Source organism: Anomaloglossus baeobatrachus, chromosome 4, assembly GCF_048569485.1.
Source record: "Anomaloglossus baeobatrachus isolate aAnoBae1 chromosome 4, aAnoBae1.hap1, whole genome shotgun sequence".
In the NCBI taxonomy this organism is placed as follows: domain Eukaryota; kingdom Metazoa; phylum Chordata; class Amphibia; order Anura; family Aromobatidae; genus Anomaloglossus; species Anomaloglossus baeobatrachus.
Genome location: NC_134356.1, coordinates 571599074 through 571619948, shown reverse-complemented (window position 1 = coordinate 571619948; position 20875 = coordinate 571599074).

Below are 20875 nucleotides of genomic sequence, written 5' to 3'. Positions count from 1 at the left end.
GCCCAACCGGTAGCGATACCCCACCAAGCCGCCCCGGCGGACCAACCGGCTGCAGACGCCCAGGGCGTCCCTGAAGTACACCAGGGGGAACCGCCAGGACTGCGGCTCCTTAACGGGATGGTGCCAGAAGTCCCGGTAGTGACTATGCCAGACCCCGAGCCCGGGACCGTGGCCTGGATGAAAGCCCGGGTGATTCAATTCCACCAGCGTCAGCAGGATCAGATCTTCCGGATGATGGAGCAGTGGACCAACGAGGTGGAGATGCTGATTACAACTGCCCCGATGTACGGAGAGGGAATAGATGTAACAGAGTCGACTGGTGACCCACGTCCCTATGTCCTACCAGGACCGGCCGCTGCGGCTGAGGGGCCCGGCCTAGTCTCGGCCTATGCATCACCCTTGCCGTTACTTATGGGGCGCCTCAGTGTAAACTCGCCTGATCCGCTGCTTTGTGCTACCGCAGAAGGGTCTGAAGTGCTGGATACTGTAAGCCAGGAGGCTGCGGCAGCTGGCGGTAACCCGCCTGACGCAGGAACAAGAGATGATGACTCCGGCCCCAGCCCCAGGTCCACTACTGAGTTTGAGAAAGCAAATGAGCGTTCTCGCTACGAGGGAGCTCCAGTGGTTTTCCATACCCCGCGTATCGGTGGAAATGGGTACCGGTACCCCTGTCACAGCAGGCATGTCAGTGCATGTTTGATATGCTGGTGGAGGGGGATGGATCCGCCTTAGCAGAAGAATCTGAGTAGGGCAGCGGGGCACCGTTGTCCAGTCCCCGTTGGGACCAGAAAAGAGTATGCGTGTTTTGAAAGTTTTAAGTTTTGCAAATGATAAGTGAAATGGAACCGAGAAAGTAACCTGATTGTCCTACCGTGATTGAACCGGCCGTTGCCGACACCGTTGTCCCCGTGGGGACCGCTTGAAAAGTAGTTGGCATAGAGAACTCTCTATGGACAAGCCCGAGAACTTGCAGGGCAACCACAAACGTTAAGTGGCTTGTAAATAAAAATATGTTTTGTTGCAGCACCGTTTACCGCCTCCGGAGAGGCAGGTTGGAGGGAGGGCCCGCAGTGGAGCAGGCTGGGGCCCAGCCACCACAGGAACCGGTGGCTACCCTCTGGAGGGGAAGGACAGATCCCGCTCGGGTAATTTGGTTCAGGACTGGGGTCAAGGGGTGCTGCCTGGGATTTAGGGGCAGCATCAGGGCCAGGTTACTTGGGTGGGAGAGAGCGGCAGCAGCAACCGTTTTAAAAATCTTACCGTAACGTTTAAGAAAAGTGCCTCCCGTTGTGGGATGATGTTAGTATACCTGTATATGTGTTACCGTTTTTTTATCATTCAGAAAAAAAAAAAAAAAAAAGGAAAATAAAACCGGTGTTGGACGGGCAGCCCGAGGACGGTCTGCGTTTTGCTAAGGGGGAATGTGACGCCCTGGGCAAGCCAGGGGTCACAGGTCACAACACCACCACACACCCCACATTCCTTGCAGGAACACCAAAGTCAAAACACAAATCCTTGTTGCCTTCCTCCAGGGGTTGATGTCCACACCAGGGGGTGGGCCAGGCGGTTGGCTCTGCCCACCGAGGAGTACACAGCCCTGGAGGCGGGAAAACCAGGCTGTTCAGTTGAGTTGAGTGAGAGTTAAGCTAGGGAAGTGGAGGAGTAAAGAAGGAAGTGGTAGAGGAGCAAGAGAGAAGAGTAAAAGTGACAGAGAAAGTGACAGTTGAAAGCCTGAAGCTAGTCCGGGTGTGTGCCCCGGACTGAGACAGCAAGGTTGGCAGACGGCTGTGACTGTCTGCAGGAGAGGCTACTTGGAGGTTGCCGAAAGGACTGTGGACGGGTGGTGGCCCGGCGGTACCGGAGCGGTATACGAGGAGAAGCCAGCACCAGTGGCAGGGGCCTTTCGGATCCCGGCAAGGCTAGGAGTCGCCATAATTTGCCAAATCCGTCAGTGAAGGGGACCTCTGGGTCTCCCAACAACCAAGTCCTGATTGAAGGCAACAGTCCGACCGTGAAGGGGAGACACCGCCACCGCCAGGGCACAAGTTTCACAGGGCCAGCGCCTGCGGGCAAGAGAGGGGCTCCCCCGGCTAATATCCAAGCTGGGGAGCGGGTTACCAGTGGGAATCCATCGCTACCAAAGAACCGTACTTAGGTGCAGGGAAGTGACCATCACCGCTAACTGCAGGGAACATCAGCACCGTAGCCGTCCGAGGGACCCGTCCAACCAGCCGCTTGTTTACCGTGAACTGTATCGTCTTCCTTGGGCTGAGTGAGTACCTCCGTGCCGTGCGGCACAGCGCTACCCCTGCATCCCTGCATCTCCACAGGCCCCATAACCCGCCTGTCCACCATCCTGACCTCCCCATCATCGGGCCCCGGGACTACCAAAACCCCTACCCACAGAGGGGCAAACCAACATCTAGCTTCTCCATACCATCACTCCCGGGATCCCCAGATAGAGCAGCGGTGGTGTCCACACCATCACCACCACCGTGGGTGGCGTCACGGACAATAAACTATCCCAACAACCAAACCCCTTTCACTCACGGGCGAGGAGCGCCGTTCGAGTCCCCGGGATCCGGCCCATCGCTCGAGCCACCGAGCAGCGGCAGGCCGCAGCCGCAGTGGCAGCCGGACCCGAGCAGTAGGGAGAGCGCGGCGTCCCCTCCTCCGCCCGCGACAAGTGAACTTAGTGGCATCCTAAACATGGCTGTTGGACTTCTGTATTGTCCCAGTAGTGCAAAGATATTTGCAGCACGTCTGCCTGCATTGTACACTCAAACTCATTGTTACTAAGCCATTATACTAGCAAACACTGAGTGAACTTAGTGGCATCCTAAACGTGGCTGTTGGACTTCTGTATTGTCCCAGTAGTGCAAAGATATTTGCAGCACGTATGCCTGCATTGCACACTCAAACTCATTGTTACTAAGCCATTATACTAGCAAGCACTGAGTGAACTTACTGGCATCCTAAACGTGGCTGTTGGACTTCTGTATTGTCCCACTAGTGCAAAGATATTTGAAGCACGTCTGCCTGCATTGCACACTCAAACTCATTGTTACAAAGCCATTATACTAGCAATTTATGCTGCCAGTTTAAGGGCCGTAGTTGCATTGTCAGGGATAATTATTGTTGTTTATTCTGCTGTTAATAAAGCTAGACCACCGCTGAAATCTACACCACCTCTTAATTTTTACTACCACATTTTAAGTGCACAATCTTGTCGCTATCAAAATGAGTGGCAAAATGCCAGATGCTGGTGGAAAGGGGAAGAGGCGTGTGGGAAAAGGAAAAAAAGGGTTTGTCCATGGGGAAGGTGGCAAAGCTCCATTAACATCTGCTGAAGATAGACCATCTTCCAGCAAAAGTAAGATATCTACTACTTACCGTGGACAATCCGATGTGCTCCCTTTTTTACGGACACGAACAACTGGAACAAAGGTAGATGATGGCCAAAAAAGGAAAATGCTTTAATGGATCTCAAGTGGTCCAACAAGTGCCCTCTCCGCCACCTCAACTACCGCATCCAAAAAACACCAGTCCTCTGAGTTGTCATCCCAATCAAACTTGCTTTCTCCCAGCTCTGAAGTCTCCATCCGCCCTGCACAGTATGGTGGAACTGAGATGGCTGAGTCTGCAGAGCTGTTCAGTCACACTATAGCCTGGGAATCAGAGGTCTGCTCCCAAGCTACAGTGAGTACAGACCAGGAAATGGTCTGCAGTGATGCCCAGAACCTTTGTGACTCTGATTCAGGCCGTGAGGACCAAGTTTCTGAGCATAATGTTGACCCTTTTTCACAAACTGTAACACCTGTTGTTATAGACAATGAGGAACATACTGATGACGATGAGACGCAGATACCAGATTGGGATGACAACTTAAATATTCGGTCAGGGCAAGAAGAGGCTCGGTCTGAAGATGAGGGGAGTGCAAACACAACAATTGATGAGGAAGTTCTAGATCCAACCTACTGTCAACCCACAGTCAGGCACTCGAGGAGGTCAACAGAGGCGTTGGAGGAGGATGCAACCGACGACGAAGTTACCTTGCGCCTTCCTGGACAGAGTCGGAGCACTGGTAGCACGTCTACAACTGCATCCTCAGCCACCACTCTGCCTCTGAACACTAGTCGGGGGGGCTCATCAGGTCGCATGCCCTCTAAGCCTTGCCTAGCCTGGTCCTTTTTTGACATAGCAAAAGATCGCCCAAATTATGTGATCTGTAAAATTTGTCGTGATTCTGTTAGTAGAGGTCAAAACCTCAGCAGTTTGACAACTTCTTCCATGAATCGTCACATGAATCAATATCATATGTCCCGGTGGGAAGCTCACCGTGCTGCAATGCGGCCTAGCGGAGCGAACCATCCACCGCCTGCCCCTTCTAGTGCATCCGCGCGCTCTTCATCTTCTAGGACTGTGGGGACAGCTGTCACACCTGGTTTTCCACGCACAACTTCCACCACTGTAACCACAACAGGCAGTTTGCTTGGTAAGTCGTCAGTTGGTTTGAAAGGGGAAGAGTCTGTCTCTCAGACATCGATAGCACCAACGTTGGATGAAGGCGACATCATGTCTACGCCTGCACTTTCCTCACAAAGCTGCATTTTTCCAGAGACACCCTACTCAACACCGTCTACACACAGCAGCCAGATCTCTGTCCCTCAGATGTGGACAAATAAAAGGCCATTTCCTGCGACCCATGACAAAGCTAAGAGGTTGACTTTATCCCTCTGTAAGCTCTTGGCTACCGAAATGCTGCCTTTCCGCCTGGTGGACACACATTATTTTAGAGACCTTATGTCTGTCGCTGTGCCCCAGTACCAGATGCCCAGTCGCCACTACTTCCCTAAGAAAGGTGTGCCCGCGCTACACCAGCATGTCACTCACAACATCACCGCTTCCTTGAGAAACTCTGTGTGTCAACGGGTGCATTTCACCACCGATACTTGGACCAGTAAGCATGGACAGGGACGTTACATGTCGCTGACTGGGCACTGGGTAACTATGGTGATAGATGGTGAAGAGTCTACTGCACAAGTCTTGCCGTCCCCACGACTTGTGTGTCAATCCTCTGTCTGTCCAAGTTCCGCCACTGCTTCTGCCTCCTCCACCTCATCTGGGTCCTCCACCTCCGCCCCAAGCCTGTCTGGTCAGGCCACCAGCGTTCTAACTGCGCAGAAGGAATCATGCACCCCTCATTACTATGCTGGCAGCAAAGCGCAACGGCATCAGGCGGTCTTTAGCTTGACATGTCTTGGGAATAGGAGTCACGCAGCTGAGGAGTTGTGGTCAGCTCTGCGGTCCGAGTTTAATAAATGGTTGTCTCCACTCAACCTGCAGCCTGGTAAGGCCGTATGCGACAATGCTGCAAACCTGGGTGCGGCCCTTCGCCTGGGCAAGGTGACACACGTGCCTTGTATGGCTCACGTGTTGAACCTTGTTGTCCAGCAATTTTTAACACACTATCCCGGCCTAGATGGCCTTCTGAACAGGGCACGAAAACTGTCTGCTCACTTCCGCCGTTCAACCGCCGCAGCTGAGCGACTTGCATCGCTCCAGAAGTCTTTCGGCCTGCCGGTTCATCGCCTGAAATGCGATGTGCCGACACGCTGGAATTCGACTCTCCACATGTTACAGCGACTGTGGCAGCACCGCTGAGCCCTGGTGCAATACGTCATGACGTATAGCCTGGGCCAACGAGATGCAGAGGTGGGGCAGATCACCCTGATGGAGTGGTCTCAGATCAAGGACCTATGCACCCTTCTGCACAGTTTCGACATGGCGACGAATATGTTTAGCGCTGACAATGCCATTATCAGCATGACAATTCCAGTCATTTACATGCTGGAGCACACGCTAAACACTATTCGGAGTCAGGGGGTGAGACAACAGGAAGGGGAGGAACTACAGGAGGATTCATATGCGCAAGACACAACAACATCACCAAGGTCCAGACGTTCATCATCACCAACGCGGCAGGCATGGGACCATGGGGGACAGGGATCAACAAGAGCGCATGGTAGCAGGCGAAATGTTGAGGAAGGTGCAGGAGAACATGAAGAAATGGATGACGAACTGTCCATGGACATGGAAGACTCAGCGGATGAGGGAGACCTTGGTCAAATTTCAGTTGAAAGAGGTTGGGGGGAGATGTCAGAGGAAGAAAGAACGGTTAGCACCTCTATGCCACAAACACAGCGTGGACTTGGTCCGCATGGCTGCGCAAGACACATGAGCGCCTTCTTGCTGCACTACCTCCAACATGACCCTCGTATTGTCAAAATTAGAAGTGATGATGACTACTGGCTTGCCACACTATTAGATCCCCGGTACAAGTCCAAATTTTGTGACATAATTCCAGCCATAGAAAGGGACGCACGTATGCAGGAGTATCAGCAGAAGCTGTTACTCGATCTTAGCTCGACTTTTCCACCAAACAACCGTGCAGGTGCAGGAAGTGAATCTCCCAGTTGTAACTTGACAAACATGGGACGGTGTCGTCATCTTCAACAGTCTACCCGTACCAGTAGCACCGTATCTGGTGCTGGTAACAGCAATTTTATGGAATCTTTTCATAATTTTTTTAGACCGTCCTCTGCAAGGCCACCAGAGACAACAATGTTATTATGGGGAGATAAGGTATGCACACCAGTGACTATGTAAGGGGAATACATGAAATAGCAGAAACTGCTGTGTGAATACTGACTTGAAAAATCCAATAGCTATATGTAAGAGTGAAAATGTGAAAAAATGGAATCTGCATTACTGCCATGAACATATGAATCAAGAGAAATTTAGCTACTGAATTGATCAATGCAATAGAGCCCCAACACTACGCCAAAGTATTTCTCTACGTTGGGGTCCCTAGCTTGTGTGTGTCCTCTCATGCAGTTAAAAAACTTGCCGTGTATGGGAAGCTGAGACCTAGGCTATTTATGCGTATGATATGGATTGGCAATAGGTGTGGTTGGGGAGGGTTCACAAACGAAAAACTACTAACAAATAAGGAATAACGTTTGGAACACCATTCTAAGTCTGAACTGGGTGCAAAAACCTAAAAAAACATCACTATGGGGAGATAAGGTATGCACACCAGTGACTATGTAAGGGGAATACATGGAATAGCAGAAACTGCTGTGTGAATACTGACCTGAAAAATCCAATATCTATATGTAAGAGTGAAAATGTGAAAAAATGGAATCTGCATTACTGCCATGAACATATGAATCAAGAGAAATTTAGCTACTGAATTGATCAATGCAATAGAGCCCCAACACTACGCCAAAGTATTTCTCTACGTTGGGGTCCCTAGCTTGTGTGTGTCCTCTCATGCAGTTAAAAAACTTGCCGTGTATGGGAAGCTGAGACCCAGGCTATTTATGTGTATGATATGGATTGGCAATAGGTGTGGTTGGGGAGGGTTCACAAACGAAAAACTACTAACAAATAAGGAAAAACGTTTGGAACACCATTCTAAGTCTGAACTGGGTGCAAAAACCTAAACTTAGAATGGTGTTCCAAACGTTATTCCTTATTTATTTACCATAGACAACAAGTCTGACACATAGTCAACGGCTGGAGAGGATGATACAGGAGTATCTCCAAATGAACATAGATGCCATGACTTTGCAAATGGAGCCTTGCTCATTTTGGTCTTCAAATCTTGAAAAATGGCCAGAGCTCTCAACTTACGCCTTGAAGATTTTGTCGTGTCCAGCTGCCAGCGTTGTCTCTGAACGTGTCTTCAGTGCTGCTGGGTGTGTGCTGACAGATAAGCGCACGCGTCTGTCCATTGACAATGTGGACAGACTAACGTTCATCAAAATGAACAAGTCATGGATCCACAAGGAATTTACTACCCCTGTGGCATCCTGGGGAGAGTAAATGCTTGTGGATTTCGAATGTGCTTGATGCAAATCAAAACATCCTGTTTGCAACTAGGGCACAAGTGCTGCCACTGATGGGGTGTCTGTGTGGCCCAATTTTTGGAAAAAAGGGAGACTCCGCTTGGAGGAACCCTTGCTTACATTGTTTTTAAAAATGATCCAAGATGCACAGAGCTGGGATCAGGAAAGACTTTGCTACCTACCCCGGTGTCCTCCTGGGGACGGTTAAGTATGGCGTATTTTTGATTGTGCTTGATGCAAATCTAGCTGTGAAGTGTACAACTGGGGCACAAGTGCTGCCACTGAAGGGGTGGGTGTCTGTGTGGCCCAATTTTTGGAAAAAAAAGGGAGACTCCGCTTGGAGTAACCCTTGCTTGCTGTGTTTTTTAAAAGGAGCCAAGATGAACAAGTCATGGTTCAGCAAAGACTTTATCTACCTACACCAGGGTCATCCTGGGAACGGTTAAGTATGGCATATTTTTTATTGTGCTTGATGCAAATCTAGCTGTGAAGTGTACAACTGGGGCACAAGTGCTGCCACTGAAGGGGTGGGTGTCTGTGTGGCCCAATTTTTGGAAAAAAGGGAGACTCCGCTTGGAGTAACCCTTGCTTACATTGTTTTTAAAAATGATCCAAGATGAACAGAGCTGGGATCAGGAAAGACTTAGCTACCTACCCCGGTGTCCTCCTGGGGACGGTTAATTATGGCGTATTTTTGAATGTGCTTGATGCAAATCTAGCTGTGAAGGTACAACTGGGGCACAAGTGCTGCCACTGATGGGGTGTCTGTGTGGCCTAATTTTTAATTTTTGGAAAAAAGGGAGACTCTGCTTGGAGTAACCCTTGCTTACATTGTTTTTAAAAATGATCCAAGATGCACAGAGCTGGGATCAGGAAAGACTTTGCTACCTACCCCGGTGTCATCCTGGGGACGGTTAAGTATGGCGTATTTTTGATTGTGATTGATGCAAATCTAGCTGTGAAGTGTACAACTGGGGCACAAGTGCTGCCACTGAAGGGGTGGGTGTGTGTGGCCCAATTGTTGAATTTTTGGAAAAAAGGGAGACTCCGCTTGGAGTCACCTTGCAATGTTTTACATGATTTTAGAAGGGCGTGCCATACCTATATCTGTGTCTCCTCCTCTTTTTCCTTGTCCAGCTCTTTTGTTTTTGCATGAGTATATGTCCTTGTCACTTTCCCATGTGTTTGTGTTGTGTTGTGAGTTGTTTGTCACCTTTTGGACACCTTTGAGGGTGTTTTCTAGGTGTTTTTATGTGTTTGTGAATGCCTGCCATTGTTTCCTATGCGGTTCGAGTTCGGTTCGTCGAACGTTCGACGACCCGAACTCGAACGGGACCTCCGTTCGACGAACCGAACTCGAGCCGAACCACGACCGGTTCGCTCATCTCTAATTAGGATGTCATATTGAAAATTTTCAGTTTTTTCACATAAATATTGATTTAGCACCAAATTTCTCACTTTTTAAAGAGGTAACATCAAAAATGGACCCCAAAGTTTGTTACCCACTTTCATTTGAGCGCAGTGATACCCTACATGTAGTCAGAAAGTTCTGTTTGTACAAATGGGAGGGCTCAGAACAGAAGGAGCAATATTTTAATTTTGGAAAGCAAATTTGGATGAAAGAGATTACGGGTACCATGTTGCATTTGTAGAGCTCCTAAGGCACCTAAACAGCAGAAACACCCCCCACAAGTTACACCGTTTTGGAAACTAGACCCCTGAAGGAAATTATCTAGAAGTTTGGTGAGCACCTTGATCCCCATAATGCTTCACTGAAGTTTATAACGTTGAACTGTGAAAATAGAAAAAATACATTTTTACCACAAAATTGTTACTTTAACCAGATAGCTTTTTTTTCCACAAGGGTAGGAGGATAAAATACACCATAAAATGTATTGGTCAATTTCTTCTGAGTAGGCAGATACCTCATATGTGGTGGTATTCAACTGTTTGGGCTCGTGGTAGGGCTCGAAAGGGAAGGAGCGCCATTTGACTGTAAAATTGGCTGGAAACATTAGTGGACGCCATGTCGAGTTTGTAAAGCTCCTGAGGTGCCTAAACAGTGGAGCTCCCCCACAAGTGACCCATTTTGGAAACTAGTTCCCTCAAGGAATTTATCTAGACATTTAGTGAGAACCTTGAAACCCCAGGTGTTTCACAGAATTTTATAGTGTTGAGCAGTGAAAAAAAAAAACAAAATTATCATAAAATTATTATTTCAACCAGATAGCTTTTTTTTTTTCCATAAAGCTATCAGGAAAAAATGCACAATAAAATTATTGTGCAATTTCTCCTGAGTATGCTAATACCTCACATGTAGTGGAAATCAACTGTTTGAGCGCACGGCAGGGCTCGGAAGGGAAGGAGCGCCATTTGACTGCAAAATTGGCTGGAATCATTAGCGGATGCCATGTTTCATTTGGAGAGCTCCTTAGGTTCCTAAACAGTGGAGCTCCCCCAAAAGTGACCCCATTCTGGAAACTAGACCCATAAAGAAATTTATGCAGGAGTATAGTGAGCATTTTGAATCCACAGGTTTTTCACAGAATTTGAAAACCTTAGGCTGCCATATTGAAAATTTTCTTTTTTTCACAAAAATGTTGCTTCAGCACCAAATTTCTTACTTTTTTCAAGAGGCAACACCAAAAAATGGATCCAACAGTTTGTCATCCAATTTCTTATGAGCGCATGGATAGCCCAAATGTGGTCAAAATCCTCTGTTTGGAAAAACGGTAGGGCTCGAAACAGAAGGAGCATGATTTCAATTTTGGAAAAGTTGAAATTAATTGCGGACACCATGTCGCATTTGCAGGGCCCCTAAGATATCTATACAGCAGAAACCCCAAGAAGTGACCCCATTTTGGAAACTAGACCCCTCAAGGTTTTTATACAAGAGAAAAGTATGCATTTTGAAACCATAGGTACTTCACAAAAATGTTGCTGTAGCAGCAAATTTCTCACTTTTAGGCTGGAATCACACTTGCGAATGTAAAATCGGTCCGATTCTCATGCCAGAAAGTAGGACAATTTCTTCTCACATTTCATTAGTGTCCTGTCAGTATGCTGTCAGTGTGCAATCAGTTTTTTTCCTCAGCAGCTGCTACTCATGTACTGTTATGTACAGGAGCATTTACAGTGTTCTCTGCTACATGATAGAAATGTATTGATAAAAACGGATGTCACTCCGTGTGCCGTCCATGTGACATTCGGTTTTTTTCATGCACCCATAGACTTGCATTGAAGAGACTTGCGCGAGAAACTCACCAAATCGCAGCATGCTGCGATTTGTTTCTCAGTCCGATTTGGACTGAGAAAAAAATTGCAGATCGGGGCTGCCTCATTGATTAACATTGGTCCGAGTGCAATGCGAGATTTTCTCGCATTGCACTCGTGCAAGTTAATCGCAAGTGTGACTCCAGCCTTAGACTATGTGCCCACGATCCGGCGACACTGCGTCTAAAACGCAGTGTCAACCCTCCTGTGGAGATGTGAGTGTTGTCCATGGCAGAACACAGTGGTCCATGCCCACGATCATGGGTCAGACCGCTGTCGACTTTAGCTCTATTCTCCCCGTGGAAAACACTCATGTCCACAGCATAAATTGACATATGACATATACATTCTATACTGCGTTCCCATAACTATGTACATTAAAATACTAAAAAGAAATGACTACGCGTTTTGGCTTACTAAGAAGCCTTCCTCAGGTCTATCTCATGTTAGAAAATATAAATCTCAGCGTGCTTCTAAAGCTAATGATGTCTCAGTAGTTCTGAGATATTTTTTTCTTCATTTTTACAGTACAGTGGAACCTTGGTTAACGAGAACAAATGCGTTCTGGGAGTGTGCTTACTAACCAAGTTACTCGTTCAGCAAATCAAGATTTCCCATAGGAAATCATTGCAATGCAGACAATTCGCTCCACAACTTATTAAATGTCCCATCCTGGTCAGAAACACGCACAAACACACACAAACTCACATAAACACACACAAGCACGCATGCACACGCACATATTATGCTCACCTTACCTTCCGTTATATCGCCGGTCTCCTGGGACTTGCTGTTCGCTAGTACGGGCTGTGTATCGGGTTACCATCACGACGAGGGAGGAACTTCCGCTGCCAGAACGCTGACGTCAAAGGCAGGAGCCGTTTGCCTCTGAGTGGTCAGCGCGCTGCCTTTGAGTAGCGGCTGACAGCGGAAGTTCCTGACTCAACGCCATGCTTGCCGATACACAGCCTATACCGGCGAACTACAGGACCCAGGAGGTCGGCGATGGAACGGAAGGTACACATATTATGCGCACCTTACCTTCCGTTCCATCGCCGGCCTCCTGGGTCTTGTAGTTCGCCGCAAGGATTCCTCCCTCGTCGCGATATACCGGCGAACTACAAGAACCATGAGGCCGGTGATGGAACGGAAGGTAAGGTGAGCATAATACTGTATGTGTGTGCATGCGTGTTTGTTTGTGTGTGTTTTGTGCGTGCTTGTGTGTGTTTGTGTGGACTGCAAGTGCGGGTTAGAGCGCGGTGGATGTACAGAACCGGAAGTGTGTGTGGTGAGTATTTTGCTCGTACAGCAAAGCTTTCTCGTAAACCGAGTTACAAATTTACAGAAAGCTTTGCTTGTTAAGCGAAATTCTCGTTAACTGGGATACTCGTTAAGCGAGGTTGCACTGTATTTATTTATATCTATACTCTTTTCATGATATAAAAATTTGTAAGCATACTTCAAACATATGTAAATGCTGTATATTGTGAAAAAAAAAACCCTATCCCAAAAATCCTTTTATATTTTTCAACAAAAAAATGGGAAAATAGCATAAAAATAGAGCGCCTAGACTGGAAGATTTTCTTTCCTTTTAGGGCTTGAACACTAAGGTTTTTCATCACTGCACTACTGCATTGCAATACAAATTTTCAAAGGTACAACACATAACCATTAAAAGTATATGGTGCTGTTCACATGACTGTTTCATTTTTTACGAACTATGTATTCTTACAAAATTCATAGGGACGTGTCCATTTTTTATCAGCATCACTGGCAAAAAGTAGCATTAAAGTCTATGGGTCTATAAAAAATCACAGACAGCACACTGATGGCAATGCTAATGACATAAGATGCTTTGTATTTTTATTTATTGATACATGAAAAACACTGATGAAACAATGATTGTAAAACATGACCAAAACAAATTAAACTCATATAACGTTTTTTGCAAATGTAAAAACTCTGGAACGTCTGAATGAGGCCTTACACTGACAGGAGGGCTGTTAGACCTTGCCATAAGCAGAGTCTAAGGCCGCTTTACACACTGCAACATCGCTCAAGCGATCTCGTTGGGATCAAGGAATTTGTGACGCACATCCGGCCGCTTTAGCGATGTCGTTGCGTGTGACACCTATGAGCGATTTTGAAAACGTTCAAAATCGCTCATGGATGACATACCCCCCTATTCTCGATTATCGCTGCTGCAGCTAGCGATGTAGTTCCTCGTTGCTGCGGCAGCACACATCGCTATGTGTGACACCGCAGGAACGAGGAACCTCCCCTTACCTGCGTCCACCCGCAATGAGGAAGGAAGGAGGTGAGCGGGATGTTCGTCCCGCTCATCTCCGCCCCTCCGCTTCTATTGGGCGGCGGTTCAGTGACGCTGCTGTGACGTCACTGTGACGCTGAACGAACTGCCCCCTTAGAAAGGAGGCGGTTCGCCGGTCACAGCGAAGCCGCTAGGCATGTAAGTATGTGTGACGGGTCCGCGCGATGTTGTGCGCCACGGGCAGCGATTTGCCCGTGTCGCACAACCGATGGGGGCGGGTACGCACACTAGCAATATCGGTAATGATATCGCGGCGTGTAAAGCGGCCTTAAGGCTGTGTCCGCACTTTGCGTTTTCACCTGCGTTTCAGCTGCTTTTCCACAGCATTTTGAACTGCAGCGTTTTCATACCAAAATGCATGCGTTTTGATTTTCCAGCAAAGTCTATGGAAAATGGGGAATTCTTGTCCGCACTTTGCAGTTGAAAATTCTGCGTTTAATTTGCATAATTTTGTGCAAAAACTCTGCGTTCAAAGAAGCAGCATGTCAATTGTTTTTGCTATTTGGGCTGCGTTTTGATAACATTGAAGTCAATGAGAAGTTGTAAAAAGCAAGCAACATCAAAATTTCAGCGTTTTACCTGCTTTTTAGCTGCAGAAAACATGCATTTTGGACTACATAAACGCATGTTTTTCTGACATCAAAATAATGGAATGATACGTCCCTTTTACACACACACATAAGGGTACTTTACACACTGCGACATCGCTAGCGATCTCATTAGCGATGTGAAATTCTAAATCGCAAGTGCGATCTTTCGAGAGCGCACATGCGTAAAATGACCTATGTGCGATCTCGAAAGATCGCACTTGCTATCTAAAATTTCACATCGCTAATGAGATCGCTAGCGATATCGCAGCATGTAAAGTACCCTATAGTTCGACAGTTAAATTAATGAAAAATATTAATTTATTGTTATTTTAGCGATAAATAGTATAAAACCGCTATAATTATATTAAATATAACTATTTTCGTTATGATTTAAATAATTATATTTGTCTTCCTTTTTTTCCCCTTTTTCATTGTGTTTGACTGCTTAAACCTTATTTAGCAGTGTCTTTATTTTCAAAACGCATCTGTCTAAACGCAATGGAAAAGCATGTAAAAAGCGCTAAAAACGCGGCTAAAACGCAGTAAAAACGCACGCGTATTTACCGCGATTCTTTGCTCAAAAGCAACTTTGGCAAAAGCAATTTCTGCCAGAGGATGCGTTTAGAACTGCAACTAGGATGACGCAAAGTGCGGACATAGCCTAACAGGCCACCATAACTTGCCGATCCTATGGCCATTGTATGACCTCTAGTCAAATTGACAACCATTGGCATGGGAGGGAGGTAGGGGTGATGGGAAACCACGATCACTAATGATTGTGAATTTTAGGTTATGTGCACACGTTTGTTTTTTGATGCATTTTTTGAGAAATCTGCATGCCTCTCCTGAAGCCAGCAAAGCCTATGAGATTTGTGAAGTGCTTTTTTCATTCAGATTTTGGTGCAGAAAAAAATCTGCAGCAGGTCAATTGTTGGAGCATTTTTTCTGCGTTTTGTAGCCCTTCCAGCCATTGACTTCACTAAAAAAAAAACGCATGGAAAAAAAATTTACCAAAACCGTATGCATATTTTGGTGCGTTTTTCTGCCAGAAGGTACAGATGTGATGCAGAAAATTTCTGCACCAAATCTGCAGTGTGTGCACATACTGTTAGACAGTTAAATAATACAGGACTGTGCTAGCACCGACCCTAGTTGTTATAGTAGGAAAATAGCTGTTGGATAAGCCAAGCTCTTGGCACTGATCGTGTGGGCACAGCCTGCATATTCACTATAATACACTTGGATGTCTATTGTCAGGTACATCATATGTCAGAAAGGGGTTAATGTAAGTCACAGAAAGGGAATTATCTGGCTGTCTATATTTTTTTTTCCCTTTATTTCTTCAAATTTTATCTCAAGTAGAAAAATGATTAACTGTAAGGAAAAAGCCAAAGAAGATATTTTTCAATTAAAGTGTCTGTGTAGGAAATGGTTATATAACCACAAGTAATGATGTCTGCTGCTTCCAAAGGAAAGAAATGAGAATACCCTCTGCTTCCCCCAATATGCACCTCACGCTCCTGTGCTTACAGCAGCCGGCAGCCAATCTCTAGCGGACGCCAGCAGCAGAGTAAAGGACAAAGCAGAGAGTGAATTGAACCCATATGTTTCAACATGAAATATTCCTAAAGTTATTGACTACAGACATAATCATATTCCAAAATAGGGGCTTTAAAAGATGAATGTTAATAGAAAACGTCTCCAAAAGTTCATATGACACATCAGACTGAAGAATAAAACAAAGTAAACAAAAACCAGAATTAAATGAAAAATTAGCATTTAGTTATTTTCTGGAGTACAATATAAAGCCACATTGCACTCTGACGCCACGTTGCAAATGCATTGTATAGGAGTTGTCTAATCACCCACAATATCATTCCTAATGATGGCCTCAGATGATCAGCTGACACATCTGGCGACCCCCATCACAATGTCTATATGGCCTAATATGGCATAGGACTTGAGTTCACTATATGAGAATAGTGCAACTATACTTTTAAGTACTATTTTAAGAATAAGTTGTCATGTAAGGAACAACATTATATCCCCCATTATATGAATTGTATACTGCATTTTTACCAGTTTTCCCCTATACAGGCGCTATCTCTTAATTTACAGTTGTCCCTGATATGGTAGAAGAAGACTAACTGCTATGATGTCTCTCATTTATAATACACAGTGATAGATTCCTGCTCTTCATTCCTTTGGGCACAGAGATCACCTGCAGCAGCATTATGGAGGACATACAGCAGCTATAAGCATTGTAATTACGAATCCAGTTCTGGAGTGAGTTAAAAGACTTTTTAGAGAGCTCAGCATTATCTCTGCCAGTGTATCACTCTGCTCCTTACTCCTCACTCCCCTTAGAGCAGGGGTTTCAAACACGCGTCCCCCGGGCTGCATGCGGCCCGCCAGTCTGATTTATGCGGCCCGCAGACACACAGTGCAGAACACTTGATATTTGCTCTCCACTGCCTCCAGTCATTTAGCGGTCACCAGCCATACTTTCACATTGCAGCCACGGCCGGCCGCACTTCCGCATTGGAGACGCCGCCAGGGAGAAGCAATCAAAGGCGGCATTCAATCAGATGTCAGGGCGAACCAATCGACGGCGGCGTTCAACTCGAGCTCAGCAGCGCGACCCGAGCAGCGCTGACGTCAGCTGCTTTGCCGGCGGTGCAGCGGAAGGAACAAGAGCATAGGGCACGATAGAACGTTTGTGGTGTCTGTGTTTGTGTGGTGTGTGTGTGTGTATGTGTGTGTGTCTGATGATGATGAGTGTGTGTGTGTGTGTGTGTGTGTGTGTGTGTGTGTGTGAGTGTGTATGATGATGGCTGTGTGTGTGTGTGTGGATGATGATGATAGCTGTGTGTGTGTGTGTGGATGATGTGGCTGTGTGTGTTGATGGTGATGATGATGGCTGTATGTGTGTGTGGATGATGATGATGGCTGTGTGTTGATGATGATGATGGCTGTGTGTGTTGATGGTGATGATGGCTGTATGTGTGGGTGGATGATGATAGCTGTGTGTGTTTATGGTGATGATGGCTGTGTGTGTTGATGGTGATGATGATGATGATTGTGTATGTGTGTGTGGATGATGATGGCTGTGTGTGTGGATGATGATGATGGCTGTGTGCGTTGATGGTGATGATGATGGTGATAGCGGTGGTGGCTATGTGTGACTGATGATGATGATGGATGATGATAGCTGTGTATGTTTATGGTGATGATGGCTGTGTGTGTTGATGGTGATGATGATTGTGTATGTGTGTGTGGATGATGATGGCTGTGTGTGTAGATGATGATGATGGCTGTGTGTGTATGATGATGATGAGGGCTGTGTGTTGATGATGATGATGAGGGCTGTGTGTTGATGATGATGATGATGGCTGTGTGTTGATGATGATGATGATGATGATGATGATAGCGGTGGTGGCCATGTGTGACTGATGATGGTGATGGTGGCTGTGTGCGACTGACCATGATGATGTTGGTGGTGGCTGTGTGTGACTGATGGTGGTGGTGGCTGTGTGCAACTGATGATGATGATGATGGCGATGGTGGCTGTGTGTGACTGATGATGATAATGGCGGTGGTGGCTGTGTGTGACTGATGATGATGATGATGATGGCGGTAGTGGCTGTGTGTGACTGATGATGGTTGTGGTGACTGTGTGCGACTGATGATGATGGCGGTGGTGGCTGTGTGTGCCTGATGATGATGATGGTGGTGGCTGTGTGTGACTGATGATGATCGTGGTGATGGCTGTGTATGATGATGATGTTGGCTGTGTGTGTGTGTATAATGATGATGATGATTGCCGTGTGTGTTTGGATGATGATGATGGTGGCTGTGTGTGTATGATGATGATAAAAATGATTTTGATGATGATGGGGACTGAAAGACCGGAAAATGTTACTTTCGGTCTCAGCCTTCTTGTCGGTCTGGACAGACGCTCATCTGTTCAGAGCGATGAAGCTGAGCTGACATTGACTTTGGACTACGTCAGAGGGAAGCTTTTTTTTTTTTTTTTTTAAAAAAGGTGGAGTCCCTAAATGTGTTTTTTTGTTTAATTTCTAATAAAAATATTTTTCTCTGTGTTGTGTTTTTTTACTGTTTACTAGAAATTCATGGTGGTCACATCTAATTTGACATGACGCCATGAATTTCGGGTTTACTACCAGCTGAGAATACAAAGCTGGTATTAACCCCATTATTACCCAGTGTGCCATTGCCACCAGGGACGCTGGAAGAGCCAGGTAAAGCACCTGGAAATGGCGACCTGATGAATCCGCGATTTCCAGGGGCGGTTGTGGGCTGCGATTGTCAGCGTGGGGGGCCCAAAATGCTTGGGCCTTACCACGCTGAGAATCCCAGCCCTCAGCTGTCTGGTTTTACCTGGCTGGTGATCAAAATATGGTGGGAGCCCACGCATTTTTTTTTCCATTATTTAATTAAAAAACAATTGGGCTTACTTGTATTTTGATTGCCAGCTAAGGTAAAGCCAGGCAGCTGGGGGTGGCAGCCCGTCGCCTTCCACTTTATCTGCGCTGAGTATCAAAAATACTGCAGAGCGCTATGTAATTTTTTTAATGTATTTCTTTTTACACTACTATGTGTGACAGACCCAGCAGCCAATCACGGATGCTGTGACAGAGAATGAGTGTCTGTGCTTGGCTGTTGGAATAACCTGGAATCTGCTTATACATTTTGATGCTGATGCCAATCACAGATGCCCACTCTCTTTAACAAATAAATAATATTAAAAAATGACGTTTCGCTTCACGGTATTTTTGATTCTCAGCGCATACTAATGTAGCATTGTTATAATAGTTGAAATAATTGATTAACAATTATATTGTATTGTACTACTGTAAATTTGAAAGGAATCCGCATTCCTTTCAAATTTGCCCTCTGCCTTAAATTTTTTTTATGTGCAGCCCACTTACTCTGACGTGTTTGAGACCCCTGCCTTAGAGTATAATAGGAGACGTAAACTGACACCCCATTGTGCTTGGAGTCTCAGTTGAGCTGGGGTTTTTCAGAATGGATGACATGCTAAGGAGACAAAAAAAGAAGTGGCTCATAATTGGAAAAAAGATTTTACTGATTCATTGCAAATTGAGTGATTTTTAGGCCCCTGTAACATACATTATGATGTCACAGGGGCCTAGTAATCAAAAGAGGTGCATGCCTTCGAATGTCAGCAAAGCAAGTATGCACTACTCTTGTCTGGATACTGGGTTGTTTTATTGTTGATGCTGGACCAGGCTCCTGTGAATCTATTAAATTAACTTTTATTTCAACATTTTTTATTTTCCTTTATATTATTGATCTACACAGTTTGTTCAAAGTACAGGTCTTGTTTATCTCTGTTCTCTCTGGAGTCTTGGATCCCCAGATAACAGTTTGGGGGAGATTTGTTAAGCTGAATTAGCCAAAACGCAACTTGCACCAATACCAATCTTATATGCTTTGTATTGCCTTTATTACTTGTTTTGGAAACTTTTTCAGCTTTCCTCAATGAGTTGGTTGGGGTTTAACTAAGAAAGGGGCATGCACGTGACTTAAGTTGTAACACCACAAGGCTAATATTTTTCAAGACTGGTGTTCTGCATGCCTGGTTTAATGATGGGTATGATGTGCCAAATTTATTAAAAGGCACACACCACTTAATGAATATGAAACATCTAAATCCTCCTTAAAATATATAAATGTATTATTAAAAAAACAAACCAACCACAAAACAACCAATATGTGAAAATCTGAGAAGATATAAATATGGACCTAGGGTAAATTGGTCCCCTGTAGACCAGGCGACACCAGGGGCACTGTAAATCCGTATAGAAATGTCCTGTATACTGCCAAGCAGTGGAGCTTGGCACCCAAACGGATAAATGAGAGATGGCACCCCAGCTCAGCGGTGGCTCTTCCTAGACTCTCCTATAGGAGACCCTGCACTAGATGCACCCAGATAATGGCCAAAGACAGCGGATTAAACCGTAAAAGCAGGTAGGAAAAAGAAAGAGTAAAACACATATTCCTAATATAATTTCTAAAAGAGATAACATATCTTTCACCCATCATGCCTTCACGCGTTTCCTCATAATGAATGGTTCATTAGGCTGCTAGATATTTGGTGGAGGAACAGAGATAATGGAAGGCCCAACATGGTGTACCTGGTGGTGGTAATGTTTCTCTTTCAATATCCCCATATGTATAGAGGACGTAGTAAGTTCAGTGTTATTTATTATGCTAAAATAACATGAAGAATGTACATGCGAAAACATACAATTTGTACAGGAGCTACAGGATTGCTAAATGTTAGTGTGTGCAATTACCATCTCCTGCCTAGATGACTGCAGCATCTTTTTTTGTAGTCTCCCATCTAACACTCCTGCAATTCATCCTCTATTCTGGAGGAGGCTTTGGCATTGGCTTACAGAGGACCTTTCACTACTTTTATATACTAAATTGGCCACATCATGATAATGTGACTGAAGATCTATCTCTTCATAATGTTTATATGCTAAACTGGCCACATCATAACGTGGCTGAAGATCTATCTTTGTTCTCATCTCTGTTCCGGAAATATTAGCTTGAAAAATTATTATGCTATTTTTAAATATAACCACCGGTTCATTAGAAGAGATTCTTCTATTGGGGTACTTCATTTTCTCCCTGTATTGCGTAGCTCAACAATAATCAATTGATAAAAAACAAAAACAAATCAGGAGATGTCATGAAGGGGATAAAAGACATTGCCC